Here is a 23,480-nt window from a genome sequence, read left to right as displayed (position 1 = left end):
CAAAAACAATAAAAAATCCAGAAAATTAAAAATATTGTTGATAGTCTTGTTTGCAGGTGTTGTGACGGGAAATGAAATTAACAAGTGATAACTTGCAATCTGAATCTGCATAACGTACCTAAGTTGAATTGTCGCTCTGTGCTCGATGCGCTGGTAGGCACGAAAGATTTTAATTGGACTTGACTAGGAATAGTTAAAACTTAAGTAATTCAAGGACTTGAAAAACATTGACCTAGTTAGATCCGTTTTTCCTGACAATACGACGCTCGGATAGGTTGAGCAGGGAGTTATACACGGGAATGTACTGGTCACACTAAAGAACCCGTATCTAGAACTGTGGATTCACTTTTCCACGATGTGCGTATTCTATCCTTAATTCCAGTTGGATGGGGTGACTGGGGAATTCCGATAAACTAGGTTTGTAGAAGTTATTTTCTTTCTTCCTGTCTATTAGTCATATGTTGCCTCCTCGGCATGATCGAGACATCCGACCTGGACTGTAACATATGCAATTCTATCTCACTGCATTTTCTCTCTATGCAATTCTTTCTATTTGTTAGCCATATATTGTCTCCTTTGCGTGACCCAAAATCCGACCTGGTATACAGTATATGCATCATTCTCTTCTCAATCTCTCTAAAAAACTTCAGTTAGTCATATGTTTCATCCTTCGCGTGATTGGAAGAGATCCGACCTGGATGTACAGCATATGCATTCTAAATCTATATTCTCTCTTAATAATTGTCTGCTCACCTGGTGTAAGGAGTATTCTGGAAGTCCTTGATGGTCGGGGCATATCAGGAAGCGGGAAAAACGTTCTAGTAAAATTAAAATTGAACACATACAGATTGTCTGTAGATCTCACTGCTCAATTTGGGTGGACAACAATATCCCTGGTTGTCGTCAGCTAAATGGTCCCAAAGAAATATGCTTAAGAATAAGGGCTAAAAATGTCATGTTATTGGTAAATTGTCCAAAATTATGTCACAAATATTTCGTGTTTAAGTGGACCACAATACTGGCGATCTATCAGACGAAGACGTGAAAATAAGGGTACTGAAAAGTGGAATACGGTTGTCCAACAATTTTGATCCAAGTGTCACAAATTTATTCTCAGTAATTAAATTTTTTTTTGTTGTATACTTTATTTGGTGTTATTTGTATTTTTACTTTTATTTTTATTTTTTAATTTTAATTTTATTTTTATTAACTGTTAACATCTAATAATTATTTTTAATATTAAATTTGGCATATTAATTTTATTTTATTTTTAATTTTAGTTTTAATATTAATCCTCAAAAAGATTTGTTTTTAAAATTTTTGAAAAATATTGGACTGTGTTGGACTCTGCCTTACACTGTGTGGACATCAGGTAAAGGGATTCTAGGTATAAAAGGTGTGTACAGCCGGAATCCTTCTCATTTTTTTTATTCCAGCCACAAACCCTCCCACCTTCACTCTCCTCGAAAAAAAATTCTCGATTTTTGCGAAATTACTCCGATAGCTTTGAAGGTATCAGGTTTCCGATCATGAATATGCATTTCGTTCATTGATTTGATGATTTTTGAGCCTGAAATTGACGAAAAACTGATTGTCAGAGTTTACGGCCGTAAACTCCGTTTGCGGCCATTAGCATATGGTCACGGGTTTACGGCCGTAAACCCTCGTTGACCGCAAACTCTGACTTTGACCTAATTTTTAATTTTAAAATTATTAATTCATTTTGGGATCAAAATTAAATCATTTAAAATTTTAATTGCTCATTTTTCTCTCTTCTCTTACTTGGTGTGTTTTAGTGCTGTTAAAATGGTAGATTTAAAATTTGCAGATATACATAACCTGGCGATGGTTCTTGTTGACCCTCCGGTGGCTCATCAGGATTTTAAATCAATGATTCACAGATTGCGAGAATGTTGCTTGGCCTCTTCCATTACAATGAACACTGTTGTCTATTAGAAAATCATTCGTGAGTTCTAGCAGACTGCCAAAATGACAAGGGACGATAATGGAGCTGTCATTGTGGATACAATCGTTCAGGGATGCAAGATTGTTATTGATGAGACCTTTGTGAGAGAGACTCTTTTGATCAACGACCTTCCGACCTTTCCCACAGAGATTGGTATTGGTGATGCTCAAAGAATATTAAGGAAGATGGGGTACGAGGGTGATACTCCACCAACAATGAAGAAACTTCTGCCGCCTTATTGGGGATTTTTAGCCGACGTGTTCGTGAGATGCATCTCCAGCAGAAGGTCTGGTGCTGATGAGATATCCCTGAGAAACACTCGCGCTATTGTTTCTCTCGCTGCGGGGATCGACTTCAACTTTTCTAGGTTTATCTTGGACGAGGTTGTGTTCAACATTAATGTTACTACTCGGGATACTTTTCTTATGTACCCTCGGTTCGTTCAGCTCTTCATCAATAAGCAATTTCCCAATTTGGTAAAGGATGGAGATACTCTCGATATGAAGTCTTTGGTCCCCCACACCATTGGGCTTATTAAACAAAACCGCAGGGGGAAGGTGGTCTTTCAGGGGTTGTATCCATTGGTCAAGTTCGGACGATTTTCTGAACCGAGCAAAGCCACTAAGTCACATGGATCTTCGGACAAGATTTCTTTAGAGCATACTTCATCAGAAAAGGTGATCTTTAGAGCATACTACTTGTCCTGCTGTGTTAGTTGCAGAGGAGCATGATCTACAAAATGTCCGTGTTGAAGGAGATTATAATGATGGGTCCTCTAAGAACACTGCTGAGCCTAACCAATTTGAAGACCACAATCTCATAGGTTTCGACAGAGATGATATTCCTATAATTTTAGAACTAATGATGAATTTCTGGCAAACGTCAACCTCAACTCGCTGCTAGATAATCTCAGTGATGTTGCACATACGGCAATGGAGAGTAGGGATTTGGAAGATGCTCTCGAATCACCATTGCTACATAACAAGTGGCTGTCTCTTCAATTCCAATAGTGACTATGTCAGGGATTCCTCCCCTTGACATTGTTTCAACTACATCAGAGCCACTTCAGGGTGATTTCTCAACAGACCAGACTTCGTAGCCTCCATCCAAAAGAAGTCGACGAGACCCTAGGTTCGGGCATTTGGACTCTAGCTTGTCTCATGGATTTCCGTTCATTCCACCTAACACTCCAGCTATTGTATCTACAGAACCTATTCATGAAGGCCCTAGCACATTCCTTGAGACTAGTGGCTCCTCAGTTCCACTATGATTCTCTCCTCCAAGAATTGATCTTGATGCAGCTTCTGTGCGTTTGGCCCATCATCTTGCTCAAGAACAAGTTGTTACTGCTTCTTCTAAGGGCAAAGGAATAGCTTTTAGTGAAGGTTGGCCAAGAGAAGATGACTCTGTGATCGATGAACTCCAGAAAAGAGTTAGTGTGCTAGATCAGAAAAACATCGAGCTAAGCATTCGTGTTGAAGAACTCTTGAGTGAGAATATGAATTTGAAGATTTAAGTTTCTGATCTCCAAAAAGATAAAGCCATCAAGTCCAAGACAATCTTTGAGCTCCAAGATCATTTTAATCTTTTGACCTCCAGCTACTTTAATCTAAAGAAGAAGCTTGAAGACGATTTTGGTGATAAGTATAAGACATCCGCAGATGAGCATAGAATCAATCTTCACTGTCAAGCACATCCTATTGTCGTGCCATCTGCTCAGACTTCTCGAGTGGTAAATCATTTTGAAGAAGAGCCTGCTCATGCTTCACATATTTCAGCGATCATTCGAGATAAACAAGGGAAGGCTGCCAAGAAGGGACAAATCTTATTCAAGAGGAGTTCCAACAAGAATGCACTAGGAAATCAATCCACAATCACTATCACGGATCTCGAAGCCATAAGGTTTAGAGACACGTATGGTGATCGGTCAGGAATCATATCTTGGGGTTTTCATGATCCTCTGAAAATGTGGATTGTTCGCAGAAAGAGCGGCAATACAGAGCTCTACGAGGATTGTCATGATTTTAACTCTTGGACCAGGGTGGATCTTTCAGAGCTATCTCAATCTCCGTTCTCAAACCCAACTGATAATCAACAAGCAACCAACTTCAAGCACTTTTTGTAAGATCAAGTAAAGAAGGGGTTTCCGGCTATGATGACTGATGAATCTGCGATAATGGATCATCCTGACGTTATTGATCCGAAAACTAGTAATCCGCTCCAGGTGGTGATGTGGCCTGCTATAAATCAGGTCAAACAAATTCTAGTGCTTCAAGACTACCCAGATGGATCTATAAGCTCTATGCTTTACTGGGTGTTTAACGAAACCACAACATTTCCTGTCATCAAACTAAAGGAGAGGTGCATTCGTTTGTATGACAGAAGCAATTTGTTCCACTTTAGAAAATGGGACATTCATCATTTGAGCCATTTTCAGATTCAGGTTGCTGAGGAGATATTTGAGTCTTCCGTGAAAGAATACACCACTATGGTTGCTGAGATTATAAACAAGCGGATGTGGAATGGAGCTATGGGTTTGGATGATATAGTGATCGTGGACAAAGATTGACTTCAAGCTAGCACCAAAGCAAGGCAGAGATTGAAGGGTCTAATTAGTGGTTTGGTCTAGGCTTTCTATGTAATAGGTTCTTTTGAGTCAATTTATAGCTTGTGTTAGTTTATATGTAGTTTACGGCCCGACAGTGAGTTTACGGAGTAAGCATGTTTACGACCGTAAACCCAAGGGCGGCCCAGGTCCGGTATACATAGAGGTGTGCTAGGTCTTTTGTCACTTGTTGATGCCTCAGAGTTCGCGGCTGCTGTAACCACTAGTTGTACCAGACATTATTTCTAATAGAAAAGTGTAACAACCCGAAATTTTAGGTCATTGAAAATCGAGTCTTGTAACCTCTTGGAAAAGGTAATTGGGATACCATCGAAAAATGAAGTATTCAAAAGCTCTGGTTGGAGTACGCTATGTAGTAGATATCGTCTTAAGATTTCCAAACATATAAAGAACACTAAAATCCGAGTTATAACGAATAAGTTATGACCATTCTAAGTTTTCCGACAAAAACCGGCAATACGAAGTTACGTAAAAACGCAAAGTTTCAATAAAATACTTTTTGACCTTAGGTGTCTGAATGAAAGTCATAGATATCGTTAAACTGCAAAAGTACATAAAAATAATGACCAAATCCGACTTCGTAAATTGAATTTATGATTTTTTTTTAAGTTCGGCTTAGCAGCAGGCAGCTAAAAACTCGAATCGGATATCGAGCGACTTTTGGCCGGAATGACCTAAACAAGAATCGAAGGTCTCGACAATGGTAATTCAGCGGTAAAAAGTCTGGCAAAAACCGACGTCAGATAAAGAAGTTGTGAATATCTAAAGAAATTCCTTAAACACGGCCTTTTAAAAATAAATAATAAAAATAATTTTGGAATTTGCCGATGGAATCTAAACGAAAGTTGTAGATCTTAGTCTCACCTACGCGTGGATATAAAGAACGTCGAAAACGGAGGTTGTATGAAGGAGATATGAATTTTTGAAGTTTAATAAATAATTAATATATGTTTCTAATTTTAAACTCTTGGTAATATCCGAAGAGGAGTCAACAGATGGAACCGAGGTACGCCCTGCGTACCCTTGTACGCCCCGCGTACTCAAATCAAGGGCCTCGGTTTGACCACGTCGCCTCCTATGCGAGCTATGCCCCGTCCCATCCGATCTCCGGGGCAGTTGAGGACTCGGTTATGCATGATGCACGGGTACGCCCCACGTACCGAGGCCTCTCAGCCCCTATAAAAGGGATGCGTGTCACACCGCCAAACCAGAATGGCGGGAACATTCGGGGGTGGATGACTTCACGTAGTATCACAACCATTGAATATTGTAAAGAAAGTAACACAACCATCACATATATAATGAGAACGTATGTTGTTGTGTTATACATATTAGTAAAAGAATGTTACAATAAGATGATAAATGTTCAATAATAAAACATCCTTAGTGTTCCCTTCTCCAAAAGCTGGTGGTTACCTGTATTACTGATTCCCTGACAAATACAAGTGGTTTCGAAAAAGTGTCAACAATTAAGTTGGTGAGTTCATAAGTGTTTTACATTGAAAAGTATGTCCTTTTTGATAGTAAATCGATGAACGAGGTTTTCAGAAAATCCAATATTTTCTATAAATGATTTGAAAAGTCTCCCGTGTTGGAGTGCGTTAGTATTTTCCATACTTGAATAATAGTGATAAAATTTGTGTTAACAATAAAATGGAAAACTGAAATGCATATATGAATCTCGTAAATCAAACTTGTTTTTATACTTTTATGTGAGTTTTATAACCATACTATTGACACTGACGGCCTGTAACAACATTCTTCAGGTGTTGTAGTGTTACGACATTTCTCACCCCAGACCTGTCGGTCTAACTATTGCTAATAGTTTAGGTGCGGGGTTGTCAATCCCATATAGATCTATACACAAGTATCACGCTCTCTCTCCAAGAGATTATGGTATATAATACAGGACTTGAAATGCATACATACGAGTACGTTGAAATTTAAATGTCTCACATTACTTGGTATAAACAGATTTACGAAATGCAACCAATGCAACTTCCACCACCACGGTCTCTGCCGTGACCTTCAATGCACCAGGTGCAATAAGAAGGGACATACAGCCCACTATTGCAAAGATCCAATCCAACAACCCGCCCCCACTACGAATACCGGAGTAAGTCGCACCTGCTTTGAGTGCGGAGACATGGGGCACTACCGTAGGGACTGCCCGAAGGCAAACAACAGGAATACCGGCGGAAGGGGCCGAGTATTCGCAATGGGACAAGATGAAGCCGTTGCGGACCCCACTGTTGTTACGGGTACGTTTCTTCTCGATAACTCGTATGCATGCATTTTGTTTGATAGTGGAGCGAAGAGAAGTTTTATGAGTCACAATTTTAAAGTCCTGCTAAAGTCATTACCACAATCATTAAGTGAACCGTTTATAGTAGAAATCGCCAACGGTAAAACCGAAGGCACCAAGGAAATATACTTAAACTGTACTCTAAATCTAAACGATAATCCCTTTACAATCAGCCTCATGCCAGTCTCGATTAAGAGTTTCGATGTCATCATTGGCATGGATTGGCTGAGTTCTCATCATACAGACATTTTATGTTACGATAAGGTCGTTCGTCTTAATCTGCCAACCGGCGAAACTTTCATTGTCTTGGGCGACAAACCCAGTACCACTCTTCGTATCATCTCATGTATCGAAGCTCAGAAGCGCCTACGCAAAGAGTGTCACGCGTTTTTGGCACATGTTGTAGATGTGAAACGCGAAGTACAGGACGTCAAGAATGTGCCCGGCGTATGCGATTTTCCCGACGTTTTTCCCGAGGACCTTCCGGGAATACCACCCGCGAGAAAAGTCGAGTTCAGAATTGATCTGGTTCCCGGAGCTACCCCAGTAGCCAAAGCACCCTATCGATTAGCCCCGGCAGAGATGCAGCAGCTATCCAGCCAACTGAATGAGCTACTTGGAAAAGGATTCATCAGGCCAAGCTTCTCGCCATGAGGAGCACCCGTCTTGTTCATGAAAAAGAAGGATGGATCATTCAGGATGTGCATCGACTACCGAGAACTCAACAAACTTACCATCAAGAACCGATACCCCCTACCCCGAATCGACGACTTATTCGTCCAACTCCAAGGAGCCAACTACTTCTCCAAGATCGATCTGAGGTCGGGTTATCACCAGCTGCGAGTCCTGGAGAGGGATGTTCCCAAGACGGCCTTCCGAATGAGATACGAACGTTACGAGTTCGTAGTGATGTCGTTCGGACTAACCAATGCCTCGGTCGTATTCATGGATCTAATGAATCGGGTATATCGTCCAATCATGGATAAATTTGTGATCGTATTCATGGACGATATACTCATTTATTAAAAGAATAAATAAGAGCATAGTCAACATCTGAGACAAGTCTTAGAGACGTTACGGACTGAGAGACTTTATGCAAAATTCTCAAAGTGTGAGTTTTGGATTAGAAAAATGTACTTCCTCGGTCACGTAGTCAGCAAGGAAGGAATCCACATGGACCCATCAAAAATCAAGGATATCAAAAACCGGTCTGCCCCAACTACACCAACAGAGATTCGCCAATTTCTAGGTCTTGCTGGTTATTATCGATGGTTCATTCAGAATTTCTCCAGCATCGCAAAACCTCTTACCGCTTTAACCCAGAAAGGTGTGACCTACAACTAGGGAGAAAAGCAAGATACTGCATTTCAGACTTTGAAACAGGCCCTTTGCAGTGCACCCGTCCTTTCTCTTCCAGAGGGGACCGAAGATTTTATTGTGTATTGCGACGCTTCGAAGCAAGGACTGGGTTGTGTGTTAATGCAGAGGGGAAAGGTTATTGCATATGCCTCACGAAAATTGAAAACGCATGAGGTCAATTACACCACTCATGACTTAGAACTTGGAGCGGTGGTCTTCGCTCTTAAAATCTGGAGGCACTACCTATACGGTACCAAGTGCACTGTCTTTACAGACCACAAGAGCCTCCAACACATCTTCGACCAGAAAGAGTTAAACATGAGACAGCGACGTTGGGTCGAATTGCTCAACGACTACGAATGTGAGATTCGCTATCATCCGGGAAAGGCAAACGTCATGGCCGATGCCCTTAGTCGTAAGGAGTACTCTGGCCGAAGAGTGAAGTCATTAGCCATGTCGATCCATTCGCACCTGTCAGCACAAGTCAAGGAAGCTCAAATAGAGGCCTTGAAACCCGAAAACGTGACAGGTCAGACCCTTAGAGGAATGGACAAGAACTTAGAAATCAAGAGTGACGGAGCAAGCTACTTCATGAACCGAATCTGGACACCCAAGTTTGGTGGATTCAGAGAGGTAGTTATGAGCGAGGCACACAAGACTCCATAGTCCGTACACCCAGGGTCAGACAAGATGTATCTAGATCTCAAGCAACTCTACTGGTGGCCAAACATGAAAGCGGAGATTGCTACCTATGTGAGCATGTGTTTGACTTGCACCAAGATAAAAATAAAACACCAGAAACCCTCAGGCCTACTCCAACAACCTAAAATACCTAAGTGGAAATGGGAGCAGATTTCTATGGACTTTATAACGAAACTGCCCAAAACTGAGGGTAGCCAAGATACTATTTTGGTGATCGTGTACAGACTAATCAAGTCCGCTCATTTCTTACCGATCAAGGAAACTGATGAGATGGAAAAACTATCAAGAAGCTACATCCGGGAGATCGTACGACTTCATGGAGTGCCGATGTCCGTCATCTCAGATAGAGACAGCGGATTCACTTCCAGATTCTGGCAATCATTGCAAAAATCCATGGGAACAAGGTTGGATATGAGTACAACATACCACCCTCAAACTGATGGACAGAGTGAGAGAACAATCCAAACCTTGGAAGACATGTTGCGAGCATGTGTAATCGACTTTGGTAAAGCATGGGATGTTCACTTACCTTTGGTCGAGTTCTCTTATAACAATAGTTATCATACTAGTATCAAGATTGCTCCATTTGAAGCCCTTTACGTCCGTAAGTGCAGATCACCTCTGTGCTGGACAGAAGTGGGCGACAAGCAATTGGCAAAATGTCTAGTCCCAGATAGCACCCTCACTGGTCCGGAGATCATCAGAGAAACAACTGAAAAGATCGTGCAAATACGAGAATGACTGAAATCCTCAAGGGATAGGCAAAAGAGCTATGCCGACAAAAGACGTAAACCCTTGGAATTCCAGATTGGCAACCGTGTACTACTGAAGGTCTCACCCTGGAAGGGCATGATACGCTTTGGAAAACGTGGTAAACTAAATCCTAGGTACATTGGACCCTTCGAAATCATTTCAAGAGTTGGTCCAGTGGCCTACAAACTCCAACTTTCGATCGAGCTTAACAAAGTACATCCAGTATTCCACGTGTCGAACCTGAAAAAGTGCTTGTCCGACAAAACACTCATAATTCCACTCAATGAAATCGAACTAAATGAAAATCTTAACTTTGTGGAAGAACCTGTCGAGATCATTGACAGGGAAGTTAAGCGAACTAAACAGAGTCGCATTCCAATAGTAAAGGTCCGATGGAATGCTAAGAGGGGACCTGAGTTCACGTGGGAACGAGAAGAAAAAATGCAACAGAAGTATCCACACCTCTTCCTCAACCCATAAAACTTTTCTTTTGTATTAAAATTTCGGTACGAAATTCCCTCTAACGGGGGGATGATGTAACAACCCGTCATTTCAGGTCATTGAAAATCGAGTCTTGTAACCTCTTGGAAAAGGTAATTGGGATACCATTGAAAAATGAAGTATTCAAAAGCTCTGGTTGGAGTACGCTATGTAGTAGATATCGTCTTAAGATTTCCAAGCATATAAAGAATACTAAAATCCGAGTTATAACGAATAAGTTATGACCATTCTAAGTTTTCCGACAAAAACCGGCAATACGAAGTTACGTAAAAACGCAAAGTTTCAATAAAATACTTTTTGACCTTAGGTGTCTGAATGAAAGTCATAGATATCGTTAAACTGCAAAAGTACATAAAAATAATGCCCAAATCCGACTTCGTAAATTGAATTTATGATTTTTTTTTAAGTTCGGCTTAGCAGCAGGCAGCTAAAAACTCGAATCAGAGATCGAGCGACTTTTGGCCGGAATGACCTAAACAAGAATCGAAGGTCTCGACAATGGTAATTCAGCGGTAAAAAGTCTGGCAAAAACCGACGTCAGATAAAGAAGTTGTGAATATCTAAAGAAATTCCTTAAGCACAGCCTTTTAAAAATAAATAATAAAAATAATTTCGGAATTTGCCGACGGAATCTAAACGAAAGTTGTAGATCTTAGTCTCACCTACGCGTGGATATAAAGAACGTCGAAAACGGAGGTTGTATGAAGGAGATATGAATTTTTGAAGTTTAATAAATAATTAATATATATTTCTAATTTTAAACTCTGGGTAATATCCGAAGAGGAGTCAGCAGATGGAACCGAGGTACACCCTGCGTACCCTCGTACGCCCCGCGTACTCAAATCAAGGGCCTCGGTTTGACCACGTCGCCTCCTATGCGAGCTATGCCCCGTCCCATCCGAGCTCCGGGGCAGTCGAGGACTCGGTCATGCATGATGCACGGGTACGCCCCACGTACCGAGGCCTCTCAGCCCCTATAAAAGGGATGCGTGTCACACCGCCAAACCAGAATGGCGGAAACATTCGGGGGAGGATGACTTCACGTAGTATCACAACCACTGAATATTGTAAAGAAAGTAACACAACCATCACATATATAATGAGAACGTATGTTGTTGTGTTATACATATTAGTAAAAGAATGTTACAATAAGATGATAAATGTTCAATAATAAAACATCCTTAGTGTTCCCTTCTCCAAAAGCTGGTGGTTACCTGTATTACTGATTCCCTGACAAATACAAGTGGTTTCGAAAAAGTGTCAACAATTAAGTTGGTGAGTTCATAAGTGTTTTACATTGAAAAGTATGTCCTTTTTGATAGTAAATCGATGAACGAGGTTTTCAGAAAATCCAATATTTTCTATAAATGATTTGAAAAGTCTCCCGTGTTGGAGTGCGTTAGTATTTTCCATAACTGAATATTAGTGATAAAATTTGTGTTAACAATAAAATGGAAAACTGAAATGCATATATGAATCTCGTAAATCAAACTTGTTTTTATACTTTTATGTGAGTTTTATAACCATACTATTGACACTGACGGCCTGTAACAACATTCTTCAGGTGTTGTAGTGTTATGACATTTCTCACCCCAGACCTGCCGGTCTAACTATAGCTAATAGTTTAGGTGCGGGGTTGTCAATCCCATATAGATCTATACACAAGTATCACGCTCTCTCTCCAAGAGATTATGGTATATAATACAGGACTTGAAATGCATACATACGAGTACGTTGAAATTTAAATGTCTCACATTACTTGGTATAAACAGATTTACGATAATAAAGACTTTACTTCTTTTGAAAGAATTTCATTTGTCGAGATGTATATGTAAAATGTATGAATCACTTGAATACTACACTCATTATAGTTTCTCAAAAGTATGTTTCCATTTAGTAAGAACAACTTGGTGATATATTAGCCCTTTAAACATAACGTTATTTTTGTATCAAAACCCTATAAGAACGATATTATAATTATGTTTATGAAATGATACTTTGACTTGTAATGTACTTGTATTTCCCCCCTAAAGTGTGAAAAGAATTAAAAAAAAGTAGGGGTATGAACTCTCCCGTTAAGTTTGAAGAGAGAGGCTAGAGTTGAGCAGAGTTTCGACCGCGGAAAGTTGCGTCTTCGGGTTCTCAAGAATCTCTGCAGCGTAGATCCTTCGTCGGGGGCTCGAGTGCGGAAACCAAGGTAAGGAAATGGTCTCTGGAACTGGGAGAATGGCTGAGGAATTGTGAAGGTGTGCCAAAACTCGAAGCTCATGCCATCTATTTATAGTGCTGGAAGAGTGAGTACGCGGGGCGTACTCACGTACGCGGCGCGTACCTCGTTACGCTGGGCGTAATATGGCGTCATGGCTTACGACTCCTGGCTAGCTAAGCGTAGAGGGGGCGGGCCGATGGGACTCGACTCTGGGTCTAGTACGCGGGGCGTACTCCCAGAGAATGCGGGGTGTAATCCGGCCTGTCCTCTTCTAAATTCCGTAACTTTCGCGTACGAGCTCCGTTTTTCGCGTTCTTTATATCCACGCGTAGGTGAGATTATGCTCTACAACTTTCATTTAGACTCCGTCGGCTGGTTTTGATTTTATTTTTAATGATATATTTCTAATAGGCCGGGCCTCCTAAAGTTCGTTAAAAATTCATAGGTTCTTTATTCGACGTCGGTTTTTCGTTTGTCTTTTTATCGTTTTATTACTAATGTGGAGATCTTCAACTTCCGTTTAGGTGGCGATAGCTAAATAACACTCAATCTTCAATTTGATTTTTTAGCCATCTACTACTGTTACGAAACTTAGGAAATTCGTAACTTCTTCATACGAAATCCAATTTGGGCGATCTTTTTATGCATGCTCACCTTTCAACGAGATCTACGACTTTTATTTAGATACTTAAGGCTAAAATGCATTTTATTGAGATTTTACTTTTTACGTCAAATAATGTTTTAACGTCGAGTCGTAAATATACGAGCGGTTATAATTTCTTCAATATAACCTGGTTTTGAGCGTTCTTTATGTTTTTGGAAACCTTGGCATGATATCTAATATTTGATGCATCCCAACTTAGATACTTGAACACTTTTATTTTCGAGGTTAATTTCGTTGTATTTGGCTTCCGAGTGTTACAATGCTTTTGGAAAATATAGGTTTGTCACATCATCCCCCTGTTAAGGGAATTTCGTCCCGAAATTTAATCTAAGATAGAGTTTACAGTTTTAGGAAAAAGATGCGGGTACTTTTGTTTCATCTGATCTTCGCGTTCCCAGGTGTATTCAGGTCCTCGCTTGGCGTTCCAGCGGACCTTTACAATGGGTATGCGGCTTTGTTTAGTCCTTTTGATTTCCCGATCCATGATCTCTACTGGTTCCTCCACAAATTGGAGGTTTTCATTTATTGCAATTTCGTCTAGAGGGACGAGAAGGGTCTCGTCGGATAAGCACTTCTTTGGATTCGATACGTGAAAGGTAGGGTGTACGTTGTGGAGCTCCTGAGGTAGTCTAAATTTGTAAGCCACTGGACCGATCCTGGCAAGGATCTCGAATGGTCCGATGTATCTAGGGTTCAGTTTTCCATGTTTTCCGAAGCATATTAAACCTTTCCAAGACTAGACTTTGAGTAGGACATGGTCTCCAACTTGGAATTCCAAGGGTTTTCATCTCTTATCTGCGTAACTCTTTTGTCTATCCCTTGATGCTTTTAGACGTTCTCGGATTTGAACAATCTTCTCCGTAGTCTCCCTTATGATTTCTGGCCCAGTGAGCGTGTTGTCAGTTGCTTGCCCTTTTGCTAGTTGTGTGTCCCCCACTTCGGCCCATCACAAAGGTGACCTGCATTTGCGGCCATAGAGGGCTTCGAACGGGGCAGCTTTGATACTGGTGTGGTAGCTATTGTTGTACGAGAACTCGACCAAGGGTAGATGTGTGTCCCATGCTTTGCCAAAATCGATTCGGCAAGCTCTCAGCATGTCTTCCAGGGTTTGTATAGTTCTCTCGCTCTGACCGTCGGTTTGTGGGTGATAAGCGGTACTCATGTCTAGTCTTGTCCTCAAAGCTTTTTGGAGCGACTGCCAGGACCTTGAGGTGAATCTACTATCTTGGTCCGAGATAATGGATATGGGCACACCATGCAGTCGTACAATTTCTCTGAGGTATGTCCTTGTTAACTTCTCCAATTTGTCCGTGTCTTTGATTGGTAGGAAATGCGCTGACTTAGTTAACCTGTCGACAATTACCCAAATGGTGTCGAGTCCGCTTGTTGTTTTGGGTAATTTTGTTATGAAATCCATGGTTATCCGCTCCCACTTCCATTCGGGTATTTCTGGTTGTTGTAATAAACCCGAGGGCTTCTGGTATTCCACCTTGACTTTGGCACATGTCAGGCATTTGCTCACGTAGGTAGCAATTTCGGATTTCATGTTTTGCCACCAGTACAACTTCTTGAGGTCAAGATACATCTTATCGGAGCCAGGATGTATGGAGTATCTTGTTTTATGGGCTTCGTCCATAACGATTTCTCTGAACCCACCAAACTTCGGTATCCAAATTCGATCCATGAAATAACGAATCCCGTTGCTCTTGGTCTCAAGGTTCTTATCCATTCCCCTTAGGGCTTCTCCTGTCACATTTTCGGATTTCAAGGCTTCTATTTGGGATTCCTTGATTTGCGTGAACAGGTGTGATTGGATCGTCATAGTTAGGGATTTTACTCGGCGACCTAAGTACTCCTTCCGACTGAGTGCATCAGCCACTACATTAGCTTTTCAAGGGTGATATCGAATTTCGCACTCGTAATCACTTAGTAGTTCTACCCATCGTCTCTGTCTCATGTTGAGTTCCTTTTGATTGAGGATATGTTGGAGGCTTTTATGATCAGTGAAGATGGTACATTTTGTGCCGTAGAGATAGTGTCTCCATATCTTCAGAGCGAAGACGACTGCTCCTAGCTCAAGATCATGCGTTGGTAGTTCACTTCGTGCGTCTTTAGTTGCCTTGAGGCGTAGGCGATGACCTTCCCTCTTTGCATTAAGACACACCCAAGTCCTTGGTTTGATGCATCACAATAGACCACGAAGTCCTCCATTCCCTCTGGCAGGGTTAAGATGGGCGCACTACATAAGGCTCGCTTTAGTGTCTGAAATGCGCTGTCTTGTTTTTCTCCCCAATCGAAGGTCACATTCTTCTGGGTTAGGGTGGTAAGTGGCTTGGCAATCTTTGAAAAGTTCGGTATGAATCTTCGGTAATACCCGACGAGTCCTAAAAATTGCCGGATTTCTATAGGGGTTCTTGGAGTAGTCCAACTATCTATTGCCTTTATCTTGGAGGGGTCCACGTGTATTCCTTCTTTGCTTACAACATGTCCTAGGAAATCCACTTCCCGAATCCAAAATTCACATTTGGAAAATTTTGCGTAAAGTTTCTCTGCCCTTAATGTTTCCAGTACTTGGCGGAGATGTTTGATGTGTTCTTCCTGGCTTCTTGAATAGATGAGTATATCATCTATGAATACGATAATGAATTTATCCAGGAAGGGACGACATACTCGGTTCATCAAATCCATGAACACTGCTGGAGCATTCGTCAATCCGAAGGGCATTACTACAAATTCGTAGTGACCATAACGTGTTCGGAAAGCCGTTTTGGGGATGTCTCCCTCCAGCACTCGCAGTTGGTGATAACCAGATCTTAGATCGATCTTTGAGAAGTAGCTTGCTCCCTGTAGTTGGTCGAATAGATCATCTATGCGCGGTAAGGGATATCGGTTCTTGATCGTGAGTTTGTTTAGTTCCCGATAATCGATGCACATGCGAAAGGATCCGTCCTTCTTTTTCACGAATAGGACTGGCGCTCCCCATGGTGAGAAGCTCGGTCTGATGAATCCCTTGCTCAGCAGCTCGTTTAGTTGACTGGATAGTTCCTGTATCTCGGCTGGGGCTAAACGGTAAGGTGACTTTGCTATAGGGGTAGCTCTGGGGATTAAGTCGATTCTGAACTCGACTTGACGTTCCGGTGGGATTCCTGGAAGATCTTCTGGGAAAATATCCAGGAAGTTGCAGACTTCCGGAATATCATTAATGTTTTTCGATTCTCGTTTCTTGTCTACTATGTGGGCTAGAAAGGCATGATATTCCTTACGAAGATACTTTTGTGCTTTAATACAGGAGATGATTTGTAAACTTGAACTAGGTTTGTCGCCATAAATGACAAGTGTTTCGTTGTTTGGCAGATTTAGGCGAATAGCCCTTTCGTGGCAAAGGATATCGGCACGGTGAAGGCTCAACCAGTCCATACCGATGATGACATCGAAACTTCTTATGGAAATGGGTATAAGATCGACTCGAAACAAGCGCTCGTTTAAATTTAGTGTGCACCCTACGTAAAAATCGTTTGCGTGCTCTGTTTTACCGTTTGCCATTTCTACAGTGAATATTTTATTGAGTGGTTGGGGTTTTTGATTAAGTAGGTGTTTGAATTTATGACTCACAAAACTTCTCTCCGCACCACAGTCAAAAAGTATGCATGCATAAGTGTTGTTGAGTAGGAACGTACCCATAACCACCGTGGGGTCCGCTATTGCTTCATTCTGTCGTACTGCCAGCACTCTCCCCACACCGCCAATATTCCTTTCCTTGGGACAATCTCTCCTGAAGTGTCCAGTCTCCCCGCACCCATAACACGCCCGGCTTACTCCAGTGCCAGAAACTTGAGTGATTGGTCGTGCCGGTGCTTTACAGAAACGGGCTGTGTGCCCCTTCATGTCACAGTTCTTGCAGTGCATCTCGTGAAAAATACCATGGTGATGGTAGTTGCACTTGCTGCACTTGGGCAGATTCCCCGCATATGGTTTTGTTGGTGCAGAGGTAGCAGGAGTTGTGGTGGGGGTAGTAGCATCATGAACCGCAACCATTTGTTTCTTTGAAGGTTCTTGCGAAGTTTGCCCCTTCCTTTTGTTCCAAAATTTCTTGTTGTTGTTGTTGTTGGCATTGATCTCATTGTTGTTGTTCCCTTTGGTTGGTTCAGCCATGATAGCCGTGACTCCTTGACAGACACCATGATCAACAAGAGATTGCGATTGTTTTTTGGCGCTGGCAAAGGTCAAGGGTCTGGAAGCTAGCACACTTCCTTGAAGTTGGGGTGATAGTCCCCAGATGTACCTCTCGACCTTTTGGCTTTCTAGGGTTAACATTCGTGGGCAAAGTGTTATTAAGTCACTGAACCTGTTGGTGTAACCTGCTATATCCGAACCTACCATCGAGAGGTTCCACAGTTCCTGTTCAAGCTTCTGAATCTCGCCTCTTGGGCAGTATTCTCGAAGGAGCATTCTTTTCAGGTTTTCCCAACCCATGGAGTTCGCCACCACCAGGGTTAGTGTCTGGACATGGCCGTTCCACCATGTCAGGGCGCGTTCAGAGAAAGTAAAAGCGGCAAACTTTACTTTGCTTTCTTCAGGACATGCACAGATTTCGAATACAGCTTCCGTTTTCTCTATCCATTGAGATAGAGCCAATACTCCCCCAGTCCCGTAAAAGGGAATAGGTTTTCCATTGGTGAAGTCTTTGTAAGTGCATACCCCTGAACGGCTTTGACCTTGGCCATTTGTAAAACTGTTTGTTCCTCCCCCCGATCCGTTGTTGCTCATTTGTGTCATTGCTGTAGTTACAGCAGCGGTTACAGCAGTCTGGAACATAACGGTGTCCATAATTGGAGGAGGTGGTGGATGTGGTGTTGAAGTTGAGTTTCTACGTGTTGATCTACGAGGAGGCATGTTCTGGTAGAGAAAAATAAGAATGAATACTATAAGTTTCTAATGTTTTGACAATCGTGTGTTAGTTGTATCTTGTAATTTGTTTTGACTTTAGTTTATGGTTTCAAGGTAGGCATAGAAATTTAAAACTCGTAATTTTTGAGAGGTATAAAATAAGAAATACTTCATATTCATACATATAGGTCACACCTGAGGTGTGTTACATTACATGTTTTTGTTTGGAAAACTTGATCCTCCTAGAGATCTCCGATTACGGATACAACAGGGAAAACAAGGGAAATAAGGGAAAAAACTTTTATCCGAAATCCTACTCTATAACAAAATTGTTGGGGCTCGAACAAGTTCTACTTGCGGCGTTTGGAGCTAGATTCGGCATCCGACCGTTTGACTCCCATCAGTCGCCTCCCAAGATCTGCTTGTTGTTCCTTCATCTCTCTTATTTCTGCCAGAGCCGTTATCATTTGGTTCTGAAGTGTCGCCGTGTAGATTTGGGTATTCTCATGTAGTCCTTCCAAACGGCGGATGTCAGCGGCGTTACCTTGGGTAGCAGCATTGACCTCGCGAACTCTGGCTGCTTGCCTGTCCGTCTCGTAGTTCTGGGTAGCTATAGCGTTCACAATAACAGGAAGTGCTCGATCAGCTGAGCTTCCCGCACTGACATTGTAAAAATCTCGGCACATGCCGAAAAGAGGGCGTACACCTTGCTGGCGGCTCCAGTAGTAGAGGTGACTTCCCCACATGGGAATGGGTCCCGGTTGATATGGTATGATTTCGGGAGGATGAGGGATGGGAGGGTCGAACACTTCTGGCTCGGAGTCTGTCCCGCTAGAAATCTCCTCGATCTCATCGTCGACTTCGAATTCCTCTCCGGCTTCGACTTCGAATTCTCCCTCGATAACCCCTTCGGGTTCTTCCTCGTCCTCTTCATCGATTTCCTCTGGGTCTTCCTCCGGGTCTTCTTCTATCCAACCGGCGTTGCCTTGGTTTGGGTAGTAGGGATCTCCTGGTAAATAGAATCCGGCCATTTGTCTGTACTAGGATAGATGTATGAGAACTTTATAAGAAAAGAAAATTCTATTTAACGACTTACTATTTTTAACTATAATTTGTACAACTATTTTTTTATAATACTCCTATAATATTTCAATTTGGCGAAACTAAAATAATTTGTATTTGGTAAGTTCTTGGCTTGTTGTCCACTACGACCATTCCTCGACGTACGTTGGTCAAATCCAGGATAAATATAGTTGATCAGGCTATATTTATTCTCGACCTGATTACATACCCCGGGGCTCAATCGTAGTGTCATAACTTGCCTTAATACTTTTTAGTAAAACTTGTTATGGTACGAGATTAATGCATGCTTGTAAAAATGTATATCTTTAAAAGAAAGTATTTTGTTCATGAAAATGTTTCGTCAGAGGGTTTTTGGTCCCCTTTGCATTTATAGTTTGTATATCGTATGTGGTTCGATATACTTAGTTCACTATAAACAATGCTTTGATACCAATCTGTCACACCCCCAAACCAGAATGGCGGAAACATTCGGGGGTGGATGACTTCACATAGTATCACAACCATTGAATATTGTAAAGAAAGTAACACAACCATCACATATATAATGAAATCGTATGTTGTTGCGTTATACATATTAGCAAAAGAATGTTACAATAAGATGATAAATGTTCAATAATAAAACATCCTTAGTGTTCCCTTCTCCAAAAGCTGGTGGTTACCTGTATTACTGATTCCCTGAGAAATACAAGTGGTTTCGAAAAAGTGTCAACAATTAAGTTGGTGAGTTCATAAGTGTTTTACATTGAAAAGTATGTCCTTTTTGATAGTAAATCGATGAACGAGGTTTTCAGAAAATCCAATATTTTCTATAAATGATTTGAAAAGTTTCCCATGTTGGAGTGCGTTAGTGTTTTCCATACTTGAATAATAGTGATAAAATTTGTGTTAACAATAAAATGGAAAACTGAAATGCATATATGAATCTCGTAAATCAAACTTGTTTTTATACTTTGATGTGAGTTTTATAACCATACTATTGACACTGACGGCCTGTAACAACATTCTTCAGGTGTTGTAGTGTTATGACATTTGTCACCCCAGACCTGCCGGTCTAACTATAGCTAATAGTTTAGGTGCGGGGTTGTCAATCCCGTATAGATCTATACACAAGTATCACGCTCTCTCTCCAAGAGATTATGGTATATAATACATGACTTGAAATGCATACATACGAGTACATTGAAGTTTAAATGTCTCACATTACTTGGTATAAACAGTTTACGATAATAAAGACTTTACTTCTTTTGAAAGCATTTCATTTGTCAAGATGTATATGTAAAATGTATAAATCACTTGAATACTACACTCATTATAGTTTCTCAAAAGTATGTTTCCATTTAGTAAGAACAACTTGGTGATATATTAGCCCTTTAAACATAACGTTATTTTTGTATCAAAACCCTATAAGAACGATATTATAATTATGTTTATGAAATGATACTTTGACTTGTAATGTACTTGTATTTCCCCCCTAAAGCGTGGAAAGAATTGAAAAGTAGGGGTATGAACTCACCCGTTAAGTTTGAAGAGAGAGGCTAGAGTTGAGCATAGTTTTGACTGCGGAAAGTTGCGTCTTCGGGTTCTCGGGAATCTCTGCAGCATAGATCCTTCGTCGGGGGCTCGAGTGTGGAAACCAAGGTAAGGAAATGGTCTCTGTAGCTGGGAGAATGGCTGAGGAATTGTGAAGGTGTGCCAAAACACGAAGCTCATGCCATCTATTTATAGTGCTGGAAGAGTGAGTACGCGGGGCGTAATTTTGGAGTACGCGGCGCGTACCTCGTTACGCTGGGCGTAATATGGCGTCATGGCTTACGACTCCTGGCTAGCTAAGCGTAGAGGGGGCGGGCCGATGGGACTCGACTCTGGGTCTAGTACGCGGGGCGTAATCCAGCCTGTCCTCTTCTAAATTCCGTAACTTTCGCGTACGAGCTCCGTTTTTCGCGTTCTTTATATCCACGCGTAGGTGAGATTATGCTCTACAACTTTCATTTAGACTCCGTCGGCTAGTTTTGACTTTCTTTTTAATGATATATTTTTAATAGGCCGGGCCTCCTAAAGTTCGTTAAAAATTCATAGGTTCTTTATTCGACGTCGGTTTTTCGTTTGTCTTTTTATCGTTTTATTACTAATGTGGAGATCTTCAACTTCCGTTTAGGTGGCGATAGCTAAATAACACTCAATCTTCAATTTGAGTTTTTAGCCATCTACTACTGTTACGAAACTTAGGAAATTCGTAACTTCTTCATACGAAATCCAATTTGGGCGATCTTTTTATGCACGCTCACCTTTCAACGAGATCTACGACCTTTGTTTAGATACTTAAGGCTAAAATGCATTTTATTGAGATTTTACTTTTTACGTCAAATAATGTTTTAACGTCGAGTCGTAAATATACGAGTGGTTATAATTTCTTCAATATAACATGGTTTTGAGCGTTCTTTATGTTTTTGGAAACCTTGGCATGATATCTAATATTTGATGCATCCCAACTTAGATACTTGAACACTTTTATTTTCGAGGTTAATTTCGTTGTATTTGGCTTTCGAGTGTTACAATGCTTTTGGAAAATATAGGGTTGTCACAATGCTAGGGAAAACTTGCTCATTTCCTCTCGTTTCTCTTGCGTTTTGCCTCGTTTTCCGTGCCCGTGCTAACCCGAAGCCCTAGTCATTTTGCCGAAGTCCCGAAGATCGTTTTTACTACCAAGATTCCCGAGAATCCCGAGAAAAATCCGTTTCCCGAGACGAAATTTTGCCCGGTTTCCATCTCGCTTTCTTCAAACCTTCATCTGAGTTCATACCCCTAGAAACACATTTTTTTTATATACATTTTAAATGATTTTCATACTCTTTTAAGGGGGGGGAATACAGGTAAACATACGGTTATTATCGTGTATTTCATAAAGTTTCACTGTACTCGTTTTTATCGAATGAATCACTTGTGATTCACTACTACCATGTGAAAACTCTTGTCACATTTTGCATGCACTAGATTTATACAAAGTATTTAGCAATTCCAAAGCATCCTTCATTACTAAACCGTTTTAATACATTTTAAAAACTTATGATTTATGCATTGTCGAACATTGTGAAAAAGGATAGACTTTGCATACGAAACTACTACTTTAATACAGACTTAGTTGAGAATCCGTGAGACGTGTACATCTTCAAATAATACCTTTTTGCTAAAAGGTACCGCTTCAAGTCCTGTCTATAACCAGAGTCTCACGTTCGGAGAACGTGTCAAATGTGTATAGATCTATATGGGAAGTCATGATCCCGCGCCCTGACTGTTAGCTACAGTCTGCCCTTTGGGGTGACAATTTGTCATAACACTACGACGCCTGAAGAACGTCGCTACAGGCATATTATGTTTAGTATGGTTATAAAACTCATCGGATATACAATTATTATAGTACTTCTTATTGATCAATGAGTAGTTACTAAAACTATTCTTCATCTAACAAACTGAAATCCTCTAATAGGTTTTATTATATAAATCTATCATCTAACTCCCTAAGGCATGTCCTTTGCTTTCGGTTTTTAGTCTGGGACATTAGGCTAACTATCACTTTAGGAAAATATGGGATTTTCTCAGTATACAAAACAAACAACTAATAGGAAAACAAGGGATTTTCTTGATTTAACTATCCATATTATTCAATACATATATTCTCATGCATTTCACAGTTTTATAAGAAAATAAGGGATTTTCTTGGAAAACATACACTCAATTTGGAATGGCATACAAACTTTCTAAACTACTTATGAACTCACCAACTTAATTGTTGACACTTTCTCTTTGAAATAACTTGTATTCTCAAGGAACCGCTAAGCAGGTTTGGAAATCAACTTTTGGGGATTAACGCGTTGGCGTTAATTACTTCTTTTGAAAGATGTTTATGCTTTTATCTTTTGGGCATGTAATGAATACAATGATGTAAACATTTTAAAAACCTTTATATATGTATGGTGGTGTGTACTTTCCTTTCTATGAACTGTTATGATACTGAATATGACGTCCTCCGCCCCCGAACGTTTCCGCCGTTCTGGTTTGGGTGTGTGACAGATTGGTACCAGAGCATCATTTATAGTGAAATAAGTATAACAAAACCATTTTTGGCATACAACTATAAACTCAACTGGACAAAAACACTCTGAGAAGAGTCATACTTTTGAAATTAAATTTATTTAGTTTTTCTAAAGTAAGCATGCATTCATTTCGTACTAATAACAGTTTCACATCAGACCATTTTAGAAGTATTATAAATAACTTGTGCAGTGCAGGTACGCCATGGGACATGTAATCAGAACTGGGAAGGATATAGCCTGATCAACTATATTTGTCCGAGAGCAGACTAACGTGTGCCGAGGAGTGTCTGCAGTGGACAACAAATTTAAAACTTGCCAAAAACATATCGTTAAA

The sequence above is a fragment of the Lactuca sativa genome, chromosome 4 (assembly GCF_002870075.4).
Source record: "Lactuca sativa cultivar Salinas chromosome 4, Lsat_Salinas_v11, whole genome shotgun sequence".
In the NCBI taxonomy this organism is placed as follows: Eukaryota; Viridiplantae; Streptophyta; class Magnoliopsida; order Asterales; family Asteraceae; genus Lactuca; species Lactuca sativa.
This window is presented reverse-complemented; position numbering follows the sequence as displayed.